The sequence below is a fragment of the Erythranthe guttata genome, chromosome 14 (genome assembly GCF_056151865.1).
Source record: "Erythranthe guttata isolate IM_541 chromosome 14, IM_541, whole genome shotgun sequence".
Lineage (NCBI taxonomy): Eukaryota > Viridiplantae > Streptophyta > Magnoliopsida > Lamiales > Phrymaceae > Erythranthe > Erythranthe guttata.
Genome location: NC_142546.1, coordinates 9,969,710 through 9,992,835, shown reverse-complemented (window position 1 = coordinate 9,992,835; position 23,126 = coordinate 9,969,710). Strand labels below are relative to the sequence as shown.

At 31.8% G+C, this 23,126-nt stretch overlaps 2 long non-coding RNA genes and 2 other non-coding genes across 4 annotated transcripts; 1 reads left to right on the top strand and 3 right to left on the bottom strand.

The window, feature by feature from the left end:
• The first annotated feature begins 364 nt into the window (after positions 1–364).
• Positions 365–437, top strand: TRNAA-AGC (transfer RNA alanine (anticodon AGC)). Its single transcript has one exon. It is a non-coding gene; the product is annotated as a tRNA-Ala (tRNA).
• Positions 438–1,219: 782 nt separating this feature from the next.
• On the bottom strand, positions 1,220–3,424 carry LOC105961737 (uncharacterized). The gene is made up of 4 exons (XR_016029856.1): positions 3,098–3,424; positions 2,102–2,293; positions 1,596–1,638; positions 1,220–1,433 (listed from the first exon to the last, which is right to left on the bottom strand). It is a non-coding gene; the product is annotated as an uncharacterized LOC105961737 (long non-coding RNA).
• A 5,805-nt stretch (positions 3,425–9,229) lies between these two features.
• On the bottom strand, positions 9,230–12,531 carry LOC105949485 (uncharacterized). Its single transcript, XR_016029863.1, has 2 exons — positions 12,214–12,531; positions 9,230–9,666 (listed from the first exon to the last, which is right to left on the bottom strand). It is a non-coding gene; the product is annotated as an uncharacterized LOC105949485 (long non-coding RNA).
• Positions 12,532–17,019: 4,488 nt separating this feature from the next.
• LOC105954596 (protein DMP4) lies at positions 17,020–17,923 on the bottom strand. The gene has a single exon (XR_016029699.1). It is a non-coding gene; the product is annotated as a protein DMP4 (transcript).
• Between the last annotated feature and the right edge of the window lie 5,203 nt (positions 17,924–23,126).

Sequence of the window (23,126 nt, the reverse complement as noted above, 5' to 3'; positions counted from 1 at the left end):
ACTCTCTGGAATAGTCGAAGCCATGTTTGTAATCGACCTTCATATATTTTCCGTAACCGTAACGGCAGTAAATTTGGATCGCAATAATGGCGCCACTTAGGATGGATAGGCTGAAGAGGGCAATTATTCGGTAATTGAAGGAACATGAAATAGAATTATGTAAAGACATCGGGATAATAGTGGATATTGTGCCATTCCCAATGAGAGGTAAACAAGTCACAAAATCTCAAACGTTTCAATACTATCATCAAAATTTATGTTATCATCAAAACTGCATGATAATTGAGATACAATTGAAGCTGCTATCAATACTCAATATCTTATGAGATTTATTAACTCTTACGTGAAGATTGAGAAACACAAAGGGGATGTAGCTCAGATGGTAGAGCGCTCGCTTAGCATGCGAGAGGTACGGGGATCGATACCCCGCATCTCCAATATTTTCCAATTTACGTCTTTTCGCCAAAGATTTGATCAGTAGATAAAATAAAACCAAGGTTTTAAAAAGCGGTAATCGGGTCGTTGGTAGTCAGGCACCGACTCACGATTAATATCGGTGAGACGGTGATTAAATCGGTTTTTAAATTTAATAGAATATATTTCTATATATTATTTATAGATACACAAAACATATATATATCCTAATACTATAATAAAACTTTAATAATAATAAGATTATGATACATAAATATCCTTATAAAATATAAATAAAAATGCATTTTTCTTTTTTTAATTTATATTTATTCTTGAACATTCACTACGCCAAAATCCATTTCAGGCGACGAAAATTTGCGACGAAAAAAGGCAATTTGCGACGAATGTGTTGCGACGAAAGAGACGCCAAAAAAAAGTCAAAAAAATCGCCGTCGCAAATTCTTGCGACGAAATGTAAAAATAGTCGCACTATTTGCGACGTTTCAAGAGAAAAGTCGCAAACCTTCATTTTTTCGTCAAGGCAAATACTGCGACGGAAATTTCAAGATTCGTCGCAATTAGTTGCGACGTTTCCAGACAATTGTCGCAATGTTTGGCTTTACATTTGCGACATAAAATAGATAAATCGTCGCAATATTTTGTTGTACATTGCGACGGAATATTATAAAACGTCACAAATATATATGTTTTTTTAATTGCTGATTTTATTTGTTTAATTAATAGCTAATTATCCTGTAATTATGAACAATACCAATAAAATTAATTCATTAAATACATAAAAACATTAAACAACTCAAATTTTATATCATTAAGTTAAAATCATCCAACGATAAAAATAAATTATCCAAATATGAAATTATAAAGTACAAAAAAAGTTAATGTTGTAGGCTTGTAGCATTACAAATACAAGATCAGTTGATCTTCAATTTCCTCATTCATCTTCATAATAGTTAGTTGCCGGCGACAAAGGAATTTTGTTGCCCATTCTCATTCGCAGTCTGTTGAAAACATACAAATCACATAGTTAAGGAGTGCTCGATCAATATTCAATACTTAAAAATTCATATACGATCCTTGAATATTGCAGTTAGCTGATAATAAAGACGTAGCATGAGGAAATAATATGGAAACGGCGAATAACTATATGAAGCAGTAACAACCTTGAATGGCTCGTTATCTTTCCTGAAGCTAATCGAAAATACCCTGCACATATTGTAGCAAAAAAAGAACATGGTGAGTGAAAGAAAAATAACTATCATACAACTAAGAACATATATAAAAATATTTTGAATTACATAAGTTGTCAAATTTTCATTATGCACAAATACATGGCCCAATGCAGCGATTAGCGTATACCAATGCACATCATATTAACAAAAGGTTTGCATCTGATCAACAAAATACATCATATGCAAGTCTAATACCCAAAAGTTTTGCATCTGAAAACACGTTTTTTCACACAAGAACCATTTGTCCCAAAATAATTATTTTCGACAACTTTTCAATCCGTTCATGTAGCTAGCCGACATATATGTAGTTCATTTATAGTAAATAAAATCAACCTTAAACCAACCATGAGTTTTTCTACTCACATGTTTGTATCAATAGAATCTTCATTAATAACCACGGACCTTTAGACATGATAATTAATAATCAATGAACTTACATTGGCTGCACAGGCATATAAAACTGATGCAATAGTTTTTCTCCCATTGTTATGTCCGAAATCCCTTGAACGGAACTTGAAATCTTTAGATAAGGTAGTGATACCTCGATGTTGTTAGCATGGGGCACAATGGTTTTATTTCGGTGAGGAAAGAGGGAGTTGAGAGGGCCTTAACATGCTAAAGTTTAAAATCTGCTGAAGATCAGAATTTCATGTTATTATATTTTTTTTTTCCTTGATTTATGTTTAAAACATATTAAAACAAGCATGAGCTTTTATATTATCTAATTGCTGCAAACAGTATAAGGAAGAAAACCAAGATTCAAGAATATGATAATTAGTAACTAAACAAAGGGAACATGAAAAAACATATTAGATACAAAACATAGACTTGTTTCATGAGAAACAAAGCATAAAAGATAAAACCTTTTTGTTGACGAATTACCAATGTAGCAGGACTCAGGCTTGCAAGATCAAGGGGTAATGTTTCCCTAGTTTACATTTGATTTTTTGCGAGTCAACCCATTCTAAAAAAAGAAACAATCACAGGTAAACCATCAAGAGAAGATAAAAAGATCGTCTTCCTAATTAAGCCTGCAATAAACAAATTATTTTGCACTTTACTCAAACAGATTCTTCAGCACTTCACTCGACACTTTCCATGACCATTCTTTTGTACTTAATTATTGAAACTAATAAACAAGTAGGGGTCATTGCCCCCACTGAAAGGCATGGTTTAATTTAACACCCAAAATAGAAGTTCTAACAATCTAGTGATGCAAGGCTAGATGCATTTTTTAGTTGATATATCAGTACAGAAAAACAATAAAACCAAAATCACTACTAGATTTGTGCTCTTATTAAATTTATTTTAAAGATTTATAATATTGTTACTTTTCTAATTTTAAATTGAAAATCCCAATTTTAGCAAAATCAGATTGAAGAAAAAGACAGGTATGAATCTAAAATCGATTTAATAGAGCATGAATTCCATACTTGTGTAATAGTTTTCCGCGGTCGTGAAATTCGGGGGGGGGGGGGGGGGGGGGGGGGCGAAGGAGAAATCTGGTGGAGAGGTAGCTGGTGGTGGCGGCGAAGGAGAAATCTGGTGGAGGTAGCGTCTCTCCGTCGCGGTGGTGTCAGCTTATCTCCGCCGCTGTGGTCGCAACTTATCCCCGCCGCAGTGGTGGTGCCCATCTTGCCGTCGTTGAAGGATGAAAACGATGGCAAAATCACCGGCCGTTTGCAGGAGGAGGTAAAGAACTGTGGAGAGAGATGGAGGGTTAGGGCACAAAGTTTAAGTAGTGAAGATAAATTTCGCCCTTTGCAAATTTTATCCGTATTCTAAATTAATTCAAATCCTTGAGACGAAAACCAATAAACGTCGCAAAATAATTTAAAAATTATTAATTATTTTAAACAATTGCGACAAAAACAAGTATATGTCGCAAATATTTATTTAAAAAATTAATTGCGTCGTTTCGTAGAAACATCGTCGCAAATTATTGCGACGATTGAGCTGATTCGTCGCAAATGCTCATTGAATTCTTTTATCTTCTTTAGTGCGACCATATGTGCGACGAAATTTGTAAAGTCGCAATTCTTTTTATTTTTTGCGACGTTTGTTGTTTAAAACGTCGCAAAATTGCGACGAATCCATTTCAGTCGCAAAAAAAAAGTCGCCTGAATTGCATTTTGGCCTAGTGATTCTTGGCATACATCATTAATTCTTTAACAATAACAGTTAACATAAACAAAATAAAGCATAAACACATTTTTTTTTATTAAAATCCTAAATTTTATTTTGAATTATATAAAAAGAAAAAAAAAGAAAAAAAACCGATTTTTTGTTGGCCACCGAGTTTGCCCCGCCTTAAAGGTTTGAACGCTTAATACCGCCGCGGACCGCCTAAAACCGCCTCACAGGCAAAAAACAGATTTTTTAATCCTTTACACTAAAATCGTAAAGGTTTGGGAGGCGGCCGATGTTTAGACCACCACCACCCCCCCCCCCCCCCCCCCCCCCGCGCACGCAATAGTCGATACATACATTAAAATTCAATGTACATATGGATATAATCATTTTATCCTTGAGAAAACTGATTTTTTACATCTAATTAACACTTGAAATATTTTTATTTTATTTTAAGCCTGTCAAAAAATGATGATAATTTTATAATCTTAAAAAAAAAACAAAAATTAAATGGGAATCATTAATAAGAAAAATAAATGAAAATCTTATATATAAAAGTAAGAAACGCTAAGGCAATCTAAGAAACCCTAATGACATATTTGTAATTTTTTAAATATTAATTATTAGCATTTTTTCATCGCCTATTTTCCGACTTTTTTCCTCCAGTGACCTTTATAGCAAATCAAATTTGCAAATCCGCTAGCAAAATTATAATCCGTTCGGATAGTATATTTTTTTACTCTCTCTCTCTGATACACACCTATGTTGATTTATTTAATACAATTAACATTGTAATCTGTTCGGGTTGTATATTCTTTTTACTCTTTCTCTCTCTCTAATACACACCGATGTGGATGTATTTAATATAATTTAATTATCATAATATTTAAATTTTCTTTCTTTTTGCAATCCCGTGCATCGTACGGGGAGAATTGTTAGTTATGTATAAATCGAAAGGTAGGGATAGGATTTAATAAACCCTAAAGTACGTACAAATTATCCATATACACTTATTCGATGATCCCCTTGTTGCGGAAGCTATTGCAATCTTTCTATGTGCTAATGCTAAAATGCAAAAGCTATTGAGAAATGTCAGAAACCAAGCTTTATAGACGATCAGCTCATTAGCTAACGTCTAAGTTGTTGTGTCTTATTTTTAAATATTTTATAAACTCTGATAAAATATTTTACGAATTTGATAAGTTGTTTGGTCTTATTTAATAATTATTTCTAAAATATAAAGATTTCAATATTATCATATTTCACATTATGATCATCAAATTTATAATTTCTTGATTACAAATAGATTCGTATCACATCATATATATTTCAAATATTACGATATACATATAGTATTAACTTCAAATAAGAATTTTTGGTTATCGGCTGATTGAAAGTTGACTTATTGAAGGGCCAAGCAGTTTATCTATGTTTCCTTTTATTTTTGATAAATAGTTTATCTCTATTTCATTTGATTAAAGGCATCTGAATGTTAACCTTGTTCAACAATATAAGTCCTAACAATTGGTTTGCAATTATTCCCTACTAATTAATGAAAATGTATGATAAAACAAATGTACTATTATTAATTGGGAAGTGATAGAATTATCTTACATTTTTACACTTCCAATTTTATCAATAGTAGCAATTAATTACGTTTTTTATACTGTAGACCACCAAAAAAAACCGAATTACCGATTTCAGGATCGACAAGTGTCAATTTTTCGAATCGACACAGTTTTTACAGGTAAACCTAACCAATGAACACCCATATTTTCAGCCCCTACTTCACAATTCCGTCAACTTATTTTTTTATTGGAAAATTATTACTAAAAGACCATTATTATGAATTATTATTATATTGTGTCCACGTTTCTGGGGATGATTACAATCCGATTTTATGGTATAGAAAAATGAAATATAAGAGAAACTTTCTATTGATTTTTATTATTTCACATATTACAATACTCATGTATTTATATACATCATTGGCTGATATCAATTTATACAATGGTAATATATGAGATTGAGAAAATTCATTGTACAGCAAAATAACTTCCATATTTAAATCAAATCTTAGCAACGGTCATATTATTCCCTTGATTATCGTCAAATCTGTTGCCTTGGTTTTCTCCTTGGATTGATTGTTGAATATTTTAAGCCTTATCACCCCTCTTCAAGATTGGCACTGGGAGTGAAAAAACGCCAATCCTGGTACGAAAATCTTCGAATGAATCCTTAGATAATAGCTTAGTAAAAATATCAGCAATCTGCTTTGTAGTAGATAAATATCGAAGGTGAAAAGTTCCACCAGTAACTTTTTCCCGAATAGAATGATAATCAATTTCAATATGTTTTGTTCGAGCATGGAAGATGGGATTATGAGACATGTAAATGGCACTCTTGTTGTCACATAGAAGGATTGACTTTCGTTCAAGGGTGATGCCAAGACCATGAAAAAGATATTGGAGCCATGTAAGCTCTACTGATGTTATTGCCAAAGCACGATATTCGGCCTCAACACTAGAACGTGACACTGTAGTTTACTTTTTGGAAACCCAAGATACACAATTTGCACCGAGAAAAAGGCAATAACCTGTAGTGCTTCTTCTTGTCATCGGACAACCAGCCCAACCTGCATCAAAAAAGGCATTAAGAGTGAGAGAACTTTGAGATAAATATTGTATTCCATGAGTTAGCGTCCCTTTTAAGTAACGCAAAATGTGTTTGACAGCTCGAAGATCCTTCATTGTGGGATTTTGAAAGTGTTGGCATACAAGGTTGACTGCATGTGTACGGTCGGGTCTCGTAAAAGTAAGGTATTGAGGAGAACTGCATAATTTGCGGTATTCAGAAGCATTGTTCGGCTCATTGTCATCTGGAAGGGGATTGGGTTTTATAGCTATAGGAGTGCTTATTTTGGACGCCTCAACCATATGAGCCTTAACGAGGAGATCACAAGCATATTTAGTTTGAGAGAGTGTAAGACCGCCATGAAAATATTTAACTTCCAATCCTAAAAAGTAATTGAGTCTTCCCAAATTTGTAAGAACAAATTCCTTGCTAAGACATAAAATGAGATTAGACATGAGGTGAGAAGTATTGCTGGTGATACTTATATCATCTACATAGACAAGTGAAAGAAGAATGTTAGCACCATGATTATAAATAAAAAGAGAGGAATCAACGTTACTACAACTAAAACCAAATGTATAAAGACAATGAGATAATTTAACCAAGCGCGCGGGGCTTGTTTAAGATGATACAAAGATTTAAGTAAAAGACATTCATGTGTAGAGAGTTTAGGATACACAAAACATGGGGGTTGTTCCATGTAGAGCCGCTCATTTAGAGTTCCATGTAAAAATGCATTTTTCACATCTAATTGTTTTAAAGGCCACTTGAATTAAGTGGCAAGAGAATGTATGACACGAATGGTTGTTGGCTTAACCACGGGACTGAATGTTTCACCAAAATCAAAACCAAGAATTTGTGTGTACCCTTTTGCTACTAAGCGTGCTTTGAACTTGTTTACGTTACCCTCTTCTTTATACTTGGTACGATATATCCATTTAGAACCAATAACATTGGCATTTCTCAGGCGGAGAACAAGAGACCATGTTTTATTATGGTGAAGAGCGTCTATTTCTTCTTTCATGGCACGTCTCCAATTTTCAAATTTTAGAGCCCGTTTTTAAACTTTTCGGTTCTCTAAGAGAAACAATAGAGCAGTATCATTTTTTGAAGTAATAGAGGGACAAAAATTATCCTTAATGTTTAGGGGGATTTTGTATTCTATTTAGTTGAGAAGCTAATAAGGGCAAAGATGGTCCAGGAGTTGTAGCAATGGTCTGACGTGCTTCACTATTTTGAGAAGGTATTGCAGTAGAGGGTATCATTTGATGAGAAGCAATAGTGTTATCAATGATAGAAGGAATCTCAGTGTCATTTGGAGGTGAAGTGGAAATTACATGATTCTGAGGTGTTGAGTTATTTCCAATTAATATGTTGTCCGGATCATCAAAGTCAATTTTTTTTAAATTGGAGCTTAAAGAACTATCCAAGGAAATTTCATTTGAAATGGGTTTTGCGAGTTCCTGTCAAACCATTTTTCTAAATCAGGGAAAGTGGTAAAGAAAACAAAAAAACAAATACGTAAAAAAGAATAACGAAAGCTAATGGGTTTCGACGCCGCATCTTTATGTACACTTGAGCGAAACCGCAATTCATCTAAAGAAATATAAACAAACAAAGCCACAGAAAAAGAAATGTCAATAAGAAACGGATTAAGAACCTAAAGAAATTTCGATCATTAAAAAAAATTGAAGGAGAAAGCAAAATAGTATACATCAAAAAAAAAAAACACTCATACGGAGAAGACACGCGAAGGCTGCCCTAATTTTGTTGTCGAGATCGTTTGGAGCTTTCTTGTGGAAATTATGGTTATTGCTACATAATTTCATAGTTATAAGTTTTCATTTGTCAAACGTCCTTGTAATGGTCTTGCTCATGTTCCCGGCTCTTGCATTATAAGATTTTTATGTAATTGTTGAGATTGATTGAATTATATTACATTGTACATTGTCCATAATAATGTAACATATAACTATTTTATGTTTGAGATTAATGATTATTTAATAGGAGTTGGATTAAATTTCGAGCCCGGCCTTAATTTTGGTTTTTGAACCTAAACCTCAATACATTAGATGTATCTTGATTATATCGGCTATCAAGTCTATCATTATTCCCAAACGAAGTCTTAATATATAAAATTTCATATTATATTATATACGATTATTTTTAATTTAGTTTTGAACTTTTTTTCTTTCTTAAACCTCAACACATTTGATGTATCTTGATTACATCGCCTATCAAGTCTATTATTATTCCCAAATAATATACTAAATGCCTCTCATTAATGGTCCCTCGTCTTCACATTTAGTCTCATTCATGTTTCAATTGTCTCATTTTCATCCTTCATTTCTATAGTCCATCTCATTATCATCCCTGGGTGTAATAAACATGTTCACTTTAACGGATTTTTTTTTTAAAACGCATGGGATATTCCATTGTCATAATTATTTTCGATAGATCATATTTTTTTCAATAAATAATAAAGTTTGTCATTTGAAAATAATAATTTATATTAATATGAAACAAATCATTTATTTTGTGGATATATGACTTGAATTTAGAAACATATTTAAATAATTGTATTATGTCATTTACATATATTCTCAATCAAAATTTCTTTATATTCTTATGATCTTATATTAATATTTAATGAACTAATTCATTTATATATATTTTTCTAGTATTTAATAATGTATTTATAGTTTATTACAAATAATTATTATAATGGAATATTCCATCCAATAAATAAAAGATTATGTTTGTAGCACCCTCAATGATTTACTTGAAAGTTTAGATAGAAATTTAAGAAATACGGATTTTATTAAAACTTTTGGATCCAATTTGAACTTTGAGAAAAACCACTTTAAAATTATAGAACCATTTCCCTTTACTTCAAATCTAACCCACAATCGGAAAATAAGATTTTTCATAGAGAGTGTACCGTAACGTGAACGGGATTTTGAAAATAATCTCGATGTGGCGGAATAATCCACATAAAACATCACCGGGGTTTAGAAAACACTCGTAAGACAGCGGAAGGAAATAAACTTTATTTAAGATACCCCCGTTTAATAGACTGGGTTCCCAAATCAGAGTACAAAAATAAAAAAAATCGATATCTTGGCTAGATATTTTAGAAATCGTTGACGTGGTAAAAATCCGGGTAAAACAGTCAAGGCACCAAGGCTAGCGATTCCTCGAACTCCACTCCGCCGGCCTCCTAAAAAGCTTGGAGAACCTGAAAAGATAATTTGCATAAAAGCATGAGCCCAAACACTGGCTCAGTAAGGACATTAGTCTTAGTCTGACGAACTCACGCCTCTCTCATCGTGTCACTCACGACCTATGGGAGTCCTAAAGTCCCTGTCTATGTTCTTTTTTGTCTAAGGCTTTTACGTCATAATTGTATCATGTTATAGTATTTCATCGACGTTAATCACGACATATAATCACGCCACAAATAATTAAACATATAACTTCACATATGAGCACATAATAAAAAGTCTGGTTTTGCTTTGGAAGCCATTTGAAATTCACTTTGAAAATCATGTGGGGATTCGTTTTCCTTTAGAAATCATTTCTTAGTTCATTTTGGAACTCGTCTTGGACAAAATGTCCCTTTCAACGAAGTTCCCCTTTTTTAGAACGAAAACCCCTTTTTAAAACTCTTTTTTTTTAAAACCATTTTTTCTTTCAAAATCTTTCGTATGCAAGTATGCACATGTTGGGATCCCCATCAAAACCCTAACGTAAGCATCGGCAATAGACGTTTATATGCTGAGCCCGGTCATTCGGTGGGAGCTAACCACCCTATAGTTCTATAGTAACTGTTGTTGGGATACCGGCCCCCCGTATCCCGTGTCTATTCAACCGTAGCAACGTTACAATTTTGACCTTTCTATAGTAGACCATGCAATACCAATTAATGACTCGATGAATGCACGCAAGTCAAAGATCTTAATAGCAACACGATAATAATTCCAATTATATCATTCACATAATTCGAAGGAATTAAATCACATAATTTGGAAGTAATTTCCGAGGATATAGTAAGCACATATAGATCAAACATTAGTAATAAAGACACATATACTTGGACACGTATAAACACATAGGTACTCATACGTATATATATACTTATACCTATACGTATATACTCTAATTTATAACTATGGATTATAAGTTTCCTCAACCCGAAGGGAGTACGCCTATAACATCATAGGTCTAAACTATCGATATACATATAAATATACTTATACATATACATACTTATACCTCACAAGAGTAAATCACATAATTCAAATACACATAATGAAATTCAACGCTTCTTATTTAAAGAATCATCGGGAAATCTAATTCATTATAAGTACTAGCACATAGTAAGTTCAAAGAACACTTATTATTCTAATCGTAGATTAGTCTAAGAATATTTCTTAGATGTAGCTCAATACTCAAGGGAAACTCCATCTATGTTTAACTATTATGTTAAGTTATGCCTCAAGAGTTTAAACCATGCTCACAAAGGACCTTTTGATTCAAGTAGTTTACTCATAGGAAAATCGGGCAGTTTTGACACTTTCACTTCAAAAATACATTTCTCTTAGACCACAACTTCAAAGACTCTGAAACTTTGACACAATACTCCTGTGTGAGTGTAAAAGACTCCTTTAAAACAGTTTTACAAAATAACTAGTAGACTAAGAGAAATGAGTAAAACAGTGCAGGAGTGTGGTCACACTTTCAGAAACAGAACCAACCACTTTGAAAATACCCAATAAATCACCCTTTTTTTTAAAACAATGTAACACTTTGCAGAAAACTGGTTTTATAAGTTATAAATATATTCCAAGTGGATCCAAGGAAATCAAACTAGGAAAACATCGATTTTAAAAGCATATCCTCAGCTGACTCAAAAACTGTGCAGTTTTAGTAAATAATTCATATCTTAATCATCTGAAATCCGATTGATGATTAAAATATATGAACTTAAAGAAAACAGAAAGATCTAGTTACCCATGAAATTTCGTGATTTTATGAAAACAGGGCATCTGTGAAACATGCAGTAAACTCCGAGGCTGAAAACCTGAAAATTCATTAGTGATCTATATCTACATCTTTGATCAAAACAGATCTGGCAGTTTAGGCACTATAACTTCAGAAATTCATATCTCCTAAACCGTAGATCCAAACCTGATGAAATTTGGAAAACATGTTCATATCCAAGTCTAGTTTATAGGGTTAAAACAGTTTATGAATAAACTTATCTATGTAAGAGATATAATCAATTTAGTGCAGTAACATAAGCAGAAATTCAGAACAGATCCACTAACTTTAAAAATATCAAATAATTCATCACTTAATCCAAAACTTACCAAATTTTGTAGAATATTAGTTTCATGAGTACATAATTATATTCGAGTGAAATCACTTCAATAAGAGTAATATAAAAAGCTATTTAACACATAATTCGTGGATGACTCCGAAACTGTGCAGATTCAGAAAACGATTCATAACTCACTCAATACAAATCCGATTTATGCACAATTTATATCCACATGAAGCTAACCGAAAGATCTAGACTACCACCAAATTTTATAATTTTATCTTAGGTATTACCCGATGAGACATGCAATACAAACAGATGCTACGAAACTGAAATTCAATTAGTGTTCATCAAGAGCTTAATCTTCTAAAGCCCAAAATTAAAACCACAACATATAATTCATTAAAACCCATATAATTATATTAATTAGGTTATTATTTCAGTAAAGACCAAGGTCCTTACCCAAGAGCAAGAAATCGAAGATGAAGGAGTAAGAAAACCAAAGGCTCGGTGGCTTTTCGACGGGTTTGGCTTGGATGTTCTTGGATGGCTTTGGGGCTGAGTGTTGAGAGATTATATGACTATTTCTTTAATGGTATTAGGAGAATCCCGAAATTAGGGAGAAAGAGGCATTTTGGGGTGATTTTAGAAGAGAAAAAGAGAGACTTCTATGGAGAATCTTCAAGGCTTTGAAGTGGAAGATCGATGAACTCTTCCATTTGGGGAGTGTTTGGACGAGATAGAGGGGAGAGAATGAGGGATTTTGGCTTGTGTTTGTGTGCTGAAAATGGTGGAGAGGAAGAGGCTATTTATAGGAAAGTAGAGGGACTTACTTGCAATATAGGAAACAAGGGGGTGTAGATAGCAATTAGGAGGACTTGGACACTTGGCAATTCACCATCAAACCCAACACACTCAACTTATACACACGGCATTTTCACATAACATAAAGCACATGCACACACAACACCTATACATACATATATATATACATAAATAATATTAAAATAATAAAAAGATAAATGGTGTGGCATTTCCTATGCTCAAACCGAGAGAGAGAGAGGTTCTATGTCATGTATGTCACATACATATACATCAATTAAATATGCACATATAACATACATACATATATACACACATAAATAAATCCTAGCAAATATCATATCATAAACATACACATTCACATAATATGACATACATAATTAAGTCCACATCATATATTATATACTAGCATAAAATATATATGCACATATACAATCCCAATTATCATGACTTACATAGATGGTCACTTAATTCATTAAATCACATAATTAGAATCAACTACTCAATTAATAATAATGTCTACTTCTAAAAATACTATAATGTATCTAAATCACATAAACACATAGAGAACGTAAAAATCACTACTCGATTCATGAAATGCACGTGTATTCGTATTTACTATATGCTGAATATATTCATATATGAATGCTTATGAAAATGCGGGCTGTTACAATGTTAAAGTTAACTAAATTATAGAACGAAGGACTGTATTGAAATAGATTGTAGAGTTGAAGGATGATAATGACACAATTGGAACACGAGGGACTAAAGTAAAGCTAGATACTAAGATGGAGGAGTGTTAGTGAGATTTGGCCTATATTAAAATTCATATTATGTTACAGGGTCATTTTCTTTCTCGAATAAATTTTACGTTGGTTTGTAAAAATGTCTACCTATTTTGGGAGCTCTTATAACAGTGAAAAAAAAGATCATCTTATTAATAAGATGCAATTAAGAATTAATATATATAAAAAAATTCTATGTGTAGGGGCTCGTGTTACATAATTCGATGACATGGATTCTGGCTACATAACTCGGAACTTGGATGGTGGACTTTCATGATTCGTAACCTAGAACTATTATTTGGTCCTTTTTTTTTTTTGCTTTGCTATTGATCGGAACTCGTTTTTTGGTTGATGACATGGGCCTGATGTCAGATTCCAGCTAGGAGTCTTGATCGGTCTTCGATCCTGCAACACCGGGAGGGGTTTCCGGATGTAGAAGCTCCGACGATCAAGTCAGTTTTTATTAGATAACTGATTGTAATATGTAAGAGAGTATAGAAAAGGACGGTTTGAGTGACTCTGTCTTTATATGTGATGATACTTGGTGGGCAAGAAATAAGAAAACTTGCCATAATTCCTCTTCTTTGGGCGTGCTAAGACTTTGGGCCGAGTATATGGGCCTCAGCTCGAATTAATACATATGGGTCGGCCACAAGGCCTAATAGAAGTGGAAAAATCCGATCGACAATCCAATAAATGGTTATAGAGCCCATGAGGACAATTTGGTCCGAATCAACTATTTATTAGTTCTTGTATGTTTTACGATTATAACTGGTTAAAAGGGAGAACATAACTTCCACTTGAATTGTTGAGAACTACATTTTTTAGGATAAATTATACTTTCTTCCATTATACAATGGAGCGGCGGTATCGGCATCACTTTACCCGTACCAATGTGGCCATTAACATTTATTTTCAGACGGTTGGCCAAATTGTTATGTCAAACCTCCGAAATTACGAAAAACGCATACCTCCTAGTTGAAATAGGCCCAATCATGATCGACGGTATTGGTTGCGTTCTTAATTTTGTGCAACCAATTATTGTTGCATGTGATTGTTCTCAACAATATAATGTAGTATCAACCCCAACCTCCCTTCACTATCATGTACTCTTATATACCAAGCCTCCATACGTATGAGATGCCAAAAGCAGTGGAACTTAGCTTCGTCCAAATATAACCGTAATTACTCTTCCTCGTCAAAATTCGAACAAAATTATTTCAAATGCGTAAACATCACTCTTTGTAACATAGTCAATATTCATAAAGAGCGATCAGTTATTCATGAACTCATAAACCCAACAATCTCTCATCTATCCCTCTCTTCACAAGAACCGACCAACCTAACCAAATGTGTGTGATGAAATAGAACTGGTATAATTTTGAATCAAATGCATTCTCTTCAATTCTCTTGATATTTTTTCATTTTCGAACCCAACTCTCTTCTTTTAATAGCGACTTCATGGCCTTTAGGTAGTTTCTCTATGTAGATGACCCACAAACACCCAATTTTAAACTTTTTTTTTTACTATACCTACATTTTAAAAAGGATTTAATTTTATCCAATCTTATGCAATCAATAAGAATGAAAATAATGAGATGCTTTAATATTAAACAACAAAATTAGGCTTTTATATTCAAGAATTGCCAAGAAGACAAAGGAACATGCCTATAAGCGTGGTACTAGACTATGTTGTACCGGTGATCATGAACGGGGAATTGAGGAATGAAAAAGATAGTGAAAAAGAAAAGGTGTTGGTGTTTTTGTAATTTCGGAGTCTTGATCAAATAGTCTCAATAGTCTGAAAATCAACCTCAAGGACGCATGCATATTGGGAAAATTTTACAAGCGAGTGGAGGGTAAAATGATGCCATCCAGAGTAAAAGGGAAAGGGCGTTACTTAAAATGATCCTACTATTTACGTAAGTGTAAAACGTGTTACCCTTTAGTAATTATTTTACATCCTATCAGAACACCCATGAAATATGTAAAGAATTCTCTCAACTCGCAAGTGTTGTATCAAAAATATGATTTTTGATATTAAAATAGATAGAATAATTGTCTTTACTATCAAGCCGGCTGAAGTTTGGAGATCGATATATAATTATTTTACCATTTTTTATTAAATTCGAATTATCATTATTTTCATTATTATTTATTAAATAAGACTGGATATATATTTTCTAATATGTAGGTATACAAGATTGTTTAATTTGCAAATTGTTGAGTGTAGATTTTACACTCAATTTATATTTTCTGACGAGAATTTTTATGGAATATTTATCGATATAATGGTTCTTAATGATTGTTTATTGTATTTAAGGTACAATTTGAAGTTTGGAATTTTCGAGGGTGAAACGAGCAAAAACAGGTCAAAACCGAGGAAAAACGAAAGAAAAAATGTTCGGGGGTTGAAAATTGGCCTGAGACGGCCGTATGAGATTTGGCCTATTTTTGACATGGTCGTGTGAAATGCTGAATTTTGTCAGAAAGTTTAAAAATTTGAGATGGCCGTGTGAAATTTATACTGATTCTCACATGGTCGTGTGAAGACACGCGGAAGAGCAGTGTTTGAGTTTTAATTGCACAATGAAATCCAGATCTTCTACCAAATTGGAGCACCTATTTAAGGACAAATTCAAGCACGAATTTGAGGACTTTTATACAATCTTAGAGCAAGAAGAGCGAGAGAACGGAGAATCGAAGACGAAGACCTGACAAATATTCTTCATAGTTCTTCCTTTATTTCTCTTTTCTGAATCTATGTATGTTATTATTTTTATGATTTTTTCGCTTAATAACACGAGTAGCTAAACCTTTTAATCTAGGATTTTGTTTGAACCCTATGTGGTAATTTTGAACCTATTTTTCTAATATTATGCAAGTTTAATTCCCTAATTGTTTATTCTATCTGATCTTATTTAATGCATGAATCTTGCTAATTTATGTTACTATGTGTTATTGTCAAAATTGAATCGACAGATCGTTTTAATAATTAGAACAAGGATAGAAGAGCCTTCGAGTAGTCATCACCGGATTAGTGTGTTAATTGCATTTGGTATCGTAAACATACTGATATCACCTTAGGTAGCCGTTTATGAGATATGTTAGTAATGTTTTATTCGTAATTGGTTTGCATAGACATATAGTACTGAATTGTTTATGAATAATATACTTATAATACACGCAACAACGGGTTATGAGTACTTTAGCGTCTCGAGTTAACGATCAGGAGTTTATTTTGCATGATAGAGGTTTAATTGAGTGAAGAATTATCGCATAGGGGGGAGATAGAATTTTAGGTCATTTTTAATAAATATTTTCTTGTGTTTATTTGCTTTCTTAGCTAGTCTAATAATTTAGATCGTAAAATCTTGACAAACTTGCGTAGACTGGATAAAAATAATAGTTGTTAGAATTCGTTACTTAGAATTAGATAATTTATGTATTTCATATGGGATTTACATATATCCGACTCTCTCGAATCCACTTTTACTATTTATACCAATACAAATGCGCTACAAAATAAACTTTGATTGGAGATGTTTTAATATGTTGCAAAAATATACATGTCTAAAAACGGTAAATTGCAGTTTTACATCAATACAAATGATCAAGACACACACAAACATGATATATATATATATATATATATATATATATATATATATATATATATATATATATATAATTATTTGAACTTGGGTGCGGGTGCCATGTCTGCAATTCCGATCCCACGACGAGTAGTGGGGAAGATGATGAAAAGGAAGCTGGAGAAAATGCCAGCTGCCAATGGCAAATTCATGACAAGCTCATCCAAATTCACTCCTCCAAAAGGAAAGAAACAGTTTTGTACATCATTGTCGCATAATGCAAACACCAAGAACACAAACAAAGAAACAAACGCGTGTACAAAGTCGATCATACTTATCCGAAACCTCGACAAAGCTTCTCTATTAGCATTTTTCTCTTCTTCTTCTTCCAACAGATCCACCATCGTTTTGTCGTCTCTCGTAGTATTGTCCTGATTGAAAATGTAGAAACCCTTGAACGTGGCGATGCCGTAGTACATGATCTTATTACCATCAGCGTCGTCTGTCGTAAAGCTATCGGTGAACGAAGAGAGGAAGCATATGATCGAGCAGAAGGCGACGAGGGATGATGTCATGTATTTGTTCGATATTTGGCAAATTCCATTGTTGGAAAATGATGGGGTTATTGTTCGAAAGGCGAGTACTGTGCCTGTGGGTAGTAGGTTTGCTAGGTTGGCCGCACTTGCTATGCTTTTGTGCACCGGATGAGTACTCCAGAAGGTACGTGGATGCCGTGGTGGTGGTTGTTCGTGAGCCATTATGGCGGTGGTGGTGGTGGTGGTGGTGGTTGGAGGATTGGCTATCATGGTGGAGAAAGTACGTGTCCGTGGAGGTGGTGGAAGTGATGGTGGTTCGGGGTCCATGGCGGTGGTGGTGGTGGGAAAATTGGCTTTCATGGTGTTTTTTTTTTTTTTTTTTTTTTTTAATTGTGTATGTTCTATGTGTTTGGGGTTTTTTTTTTTTTTTTTTTTGGGTGATGCTGGTTTTAGAGAGAGAGATGGGAAAATGGAGAGAGTTTTAGAGTTTGGTATGAATTAGATATGAGTGTACACAAAGAACATGAGATGTGAAGACTTTTTTGAGAGGTGATGACGTTAGGGGAAGTTAAACAAGGCATATTGATGATGTCACTTGCTTCTACTGCAACATACACTGACGTCGAAACCGTTACATGTGTTGTTTGTAGTAGAATCAAACATATAATAACTAATTATGATGATGATGAATTTAAAATTGATTTCAGTTTCTAAATTATTTCCTCAAATACATTTATTTCCCTAAAGGACTCTTTCTTCTAGCTAGAGCCCCAACAACTAAATATATTATTTTTCTTAAATTGTGATTAGATTATTAATCTATTCACATAAGTACTGTATTATTTTGTTTCGTTTATCTATTTTTTTAGTCGTCTTACTATCTAACGACACTAAGATTTTGTATTTTCACTACTAGCTTGTTCTATTTTGCCCATATATAAGTCTAATTTGAACTTTGATTGTACTAATTCAAGGTGCAATATTAAAAAGCTGGCAGATGACAAGTTCTACAACTTTCATATTTCTTTGATTTATTGCATTAGAAAGAAGACAATAACTTTTTACAACTTAGGAGCTTTGTGTTTTTTGAGGTTTTATTTGAATCCAAGTCAAATTGTATTTAATACTACTTTCATATTCATATTGCCGACGACATTACGAATACGAAGTCTTAGTACATGTTTGGTTTTTATTATAACTTTTGTGTACGAACTCCGGTTGGATTATTTGGATCTTAATCTTTGTGATAGGATTTTAGGCCATAACATATTCTACTCAAATCGGGCTGAATCAAGTAGTTGACGTAAAGACAAGAACAAGTTCTATTCATGTTTGCAATTTGTGAAATTCAAATTAAAAATCATTATAATGCAAATTTCATGATTTATTTTGCTCAGAAACTCTGATTGCACCGATTCAAGTTGTTGGAAAGTCTGACCTAATAATCTACAACTTTTGAGCTTCGCAATTTTTCAAAAAAATTTCTATATCATGTTTTAAAACCAACTAGTAATTCACCCGTGCGATGCACGAGATCAATTTTTTCAAAAAAAATATTTTGGATAAAATAAAACGAACGAAAACTTTGAACAGTTGACATACATGTAAATAATACAAAATATTCATTTGTTTGTGATTTACCTTCATATTCGCTGAAAATCTTTTGTCACACAACATTGCTCGTAATTTTAGTTATATCGCCCGATTCTGAGTTGATAATTATTTTTTATCTCAAATCTACTTTTATCTCTGGACATTGCGGCGTACAATTGCCTATCCACCCTAATATTAACACTAATATTCCACTAACAACTACTACTACTAATACTAAAACCAACATTGATAATACTAATACCAATACTAATATTAATACTAAAATCAACACTAATAATACTAATATTAATACTAATTTTAATATTAATACGATGATTAATACTAATAGTCTAATACTAATATTAATATCAACACTAATATTAATAATAATACGCCACTTCTAATATGAATATTTAATGTTTAAACTAATAAGCCAATACTAATAAGAAAACTAATACTAATACTAATGCTAATGCTAATGTTAATGCTAATAGGCCAAGACTAATATGAATTTGAATACTAATAATAATACTAATAATGATAATAATATTGATATTGGTATTGATACCAAGGTTGTAAAAATCGGTAATCGGGTCCGAGTCGGTCAGGCACCGACTCACGATTAATCGGTGCGGCGGTGATTAATCGGTGATAAATCGGAAATAAATCGGTTTTTAAAATTTAATATAATATATTTATAGATATTATTTATAAATACTCAAAACATAGATAAAAAAAATTTAAACATAGTTATATCTCGATCATGTATATATTCTAATAACCTAATAAAAGTTTAATAATAATAAGATCATAATACATAAATATCCTTATAAAATATAAATAAAAAGGCAATTTTTTTTGAATTTACATACATTCTTGGCATACATCATTAGTTCTTTAACAATAATAATTAACATAAACAAAATAAAGCATAAACTCATTTTTTTTTATTAAAATCCCAACTTTTATTTTGATTTATAAAAATTAAAAAAAAAAAAAAAAAAAAAAAAAAAACCGATTTTTGCGCGGTTTTTTGCCGATTTTTGCCACCGAAGTTTGACCCGCCTTAAAGGTTTGACCGCCTCGGACCGCCTCGGACCGCCTCAAACCGCCTCACAGGCAAAAAACCGATTTTTCAAACCTTTACACTAAAATCGTAAAGGTTTTGGACCGCCTCCGCCTCGGCGACCGGTTAATCGGCCGCCTCGGCCGATTTTTAGAACACTGATTGATACTGATACTGATATTAATTTGATACGAATATTAATACACATACTGATACACATACACATATTGATACTGATACCGATACCGATACCGATACTGATAATAATATTATTATTAATACTTATACCAATACTAATACCGATACTAATATTCATACCAATATTCATACCAATAATCATACCAATACTCATACCAATACTAATATAGATATAGATATTGATACATATATTGATACTGATATGGATACTCATACTCATACTCATACTGATGTTGTTATTGATAAATACTAATACTGATAGTGATACTGCTACTAATATTGATACTAATACTGATACTGATATTGATACTGATACTCATACTCATACTAATACTAATACTAATACTAATACTAATACTAATACTAATACTAATACTAATACTAATACTAATATAACTAATACTAATACTAATATTGATACTGATATTGATATTGATATTGATATTGATATTGATATTGATATTGATATTAATACTTATACTGATAGTGATATTGATATTGATACTATTGATGATACTGCTACTGATATTATACTGATACTTATACTGATATTAATACTGATACGAATACTGATACTGATATTTATACCCATACTTATACTCGTACTCATACTCATACTCATACTCATACTCATACTCATACTCATACTCATACTTATACTCATACTCATACTCATACTCATACTCATACTCATACTCATACTCATACTCATACTCATATTCATACTCATACTCATGCATACTCATACTCATAGTGATATTGATACTGTTATTAATACTGATACTAATATTGATATTGATATTGATATTAATACTAATACTAATACTAATACTAATACTAATACTAATACTAATACTAATACTAATACTAATACTAATACTAATACTAATACTAATACTAATACTAATACTAATACTAATACTAATACTAATACTAATACTAATACTAATACTAAAACTAATAATAATATTAATACTAATACTAATATTAATACTAATACTACTACTAATACTAATATTAATACTCATACTCACAGAGATCTTCCTCAAATTTCAGTTTGCAATCTCAACAAATCCGTAATCGAGACCTACTTCATAAAAATCAATCTCGTAATATTGTACGTCGATTTCTTTTCATTGGAATATCAAACCATTTTGTTTTAGGGAAAGAGATAATTTCTCTAAAATTTTTTTAATGATCCAAAGAATACAAACACATAATGTCCTCGTTGGATTGACAACATCGATTTTCACATATGTATATTTTACTATATATTTCACACATTATTTTTAATGTGTTTTTTTCCTTCCCTGATCAATGTAGAATGCTATATAATTTATATATTTCTCTAGTTAGTATAGGTTTTTCTGCAAAAACATTACTTCTAAATCCTAATATGCTTGCATAAATAATTATTCCTATTTCAAAACATACAAACTCAAATATTGTCACAAATACATCTAGGGTGAATCTAATATCATATATGTACATAAAGATTCAAAAGATTAACAGCAAAAAAAAAAATTATGAACGTACAAACTAATAATATTTTACATAAATATTAAAAAATGATAAAAATAAAAGAATTATTACGATACGTACAAATTAATATTGTAACATAAAAATATAAACACTAAAGAAGATTTATTTAAATATATTCAGCAAATTATATAAGAATCTCTATTACAAATAACGAAATACATACATGAGTTACTTTAGTATTTTTTTATTACATTATCACCTTCATTAAACTCAACTTCTTCATCGAAACTAAACTTACAATTATTGAATGTATAATCAAAGATGGAAAACCAGAAGTAAAAGTTTTTAAAACCCATCCATATAATATATCTAAATCATATATTTGTATTCTACGCAACGCCACAATGCTTCTCCCTTGCGGACGTCGCCGCATATAGCACACACGATGTTATCCATGGATCTGAAAATTAAAAGGAAAGCAAAACAATGATTTGTTAGATTATTATACATACGCATACATAATAAACGTATAACGTAATAAACACTTGGCGATAAATAAAATGCTTCAAAGCGAGCATGCACATCGCACAATACTGATCGCATTATGAAATTACAAAACATAAATATGAAGAAAAAAAAGTTTTAAGGTGAGGACCTTGGTTTAGCATGATCATAACAAAACGTGTTGAGAAAGAATGAGATAAATGATCAGTTTGTGTTGATGGTCTTTATACTTCATTTTCACATACTAAATAAGTTAATAAAATAACTTTAAGCAAACAATATATTTTATTATTTTTTGTGTTACTCGGTTAGAACAAATCAAACAAATTCAAACAATTAGAATTAATAAGAATCCGAAATTATTGAGATGCATAATATAAATGCGATTGTTAGGGGTTACTAAAAAAATTATTCAAATCACATGTATTGATTTGATAATAACATTAAATAGTAATGAATTAATCAGAATCAGAAATAACATAACCAAGGAAACATAACAAAAGTAACCAATTTTAATATAACATGGCTTTTAAAATATTACCACTTTTACGTGTTTATTAGGTATAAAATATTATGCTCATAATTTATTTAGCATAATACACACATTGATTTGATACAATAATAAATAGAAACCTAAATAATATCAATTTGTATATAACAAAGACAAACATAACAAAAAATAAATAAACAAATAAAATCAGTGATCAATCATATCCTTAAAATTCATACTTTAAATAAGAATATCAAACAAATGAAATCAAGTCATTAATCTTATCCTTAAAATCAATACTTTTAA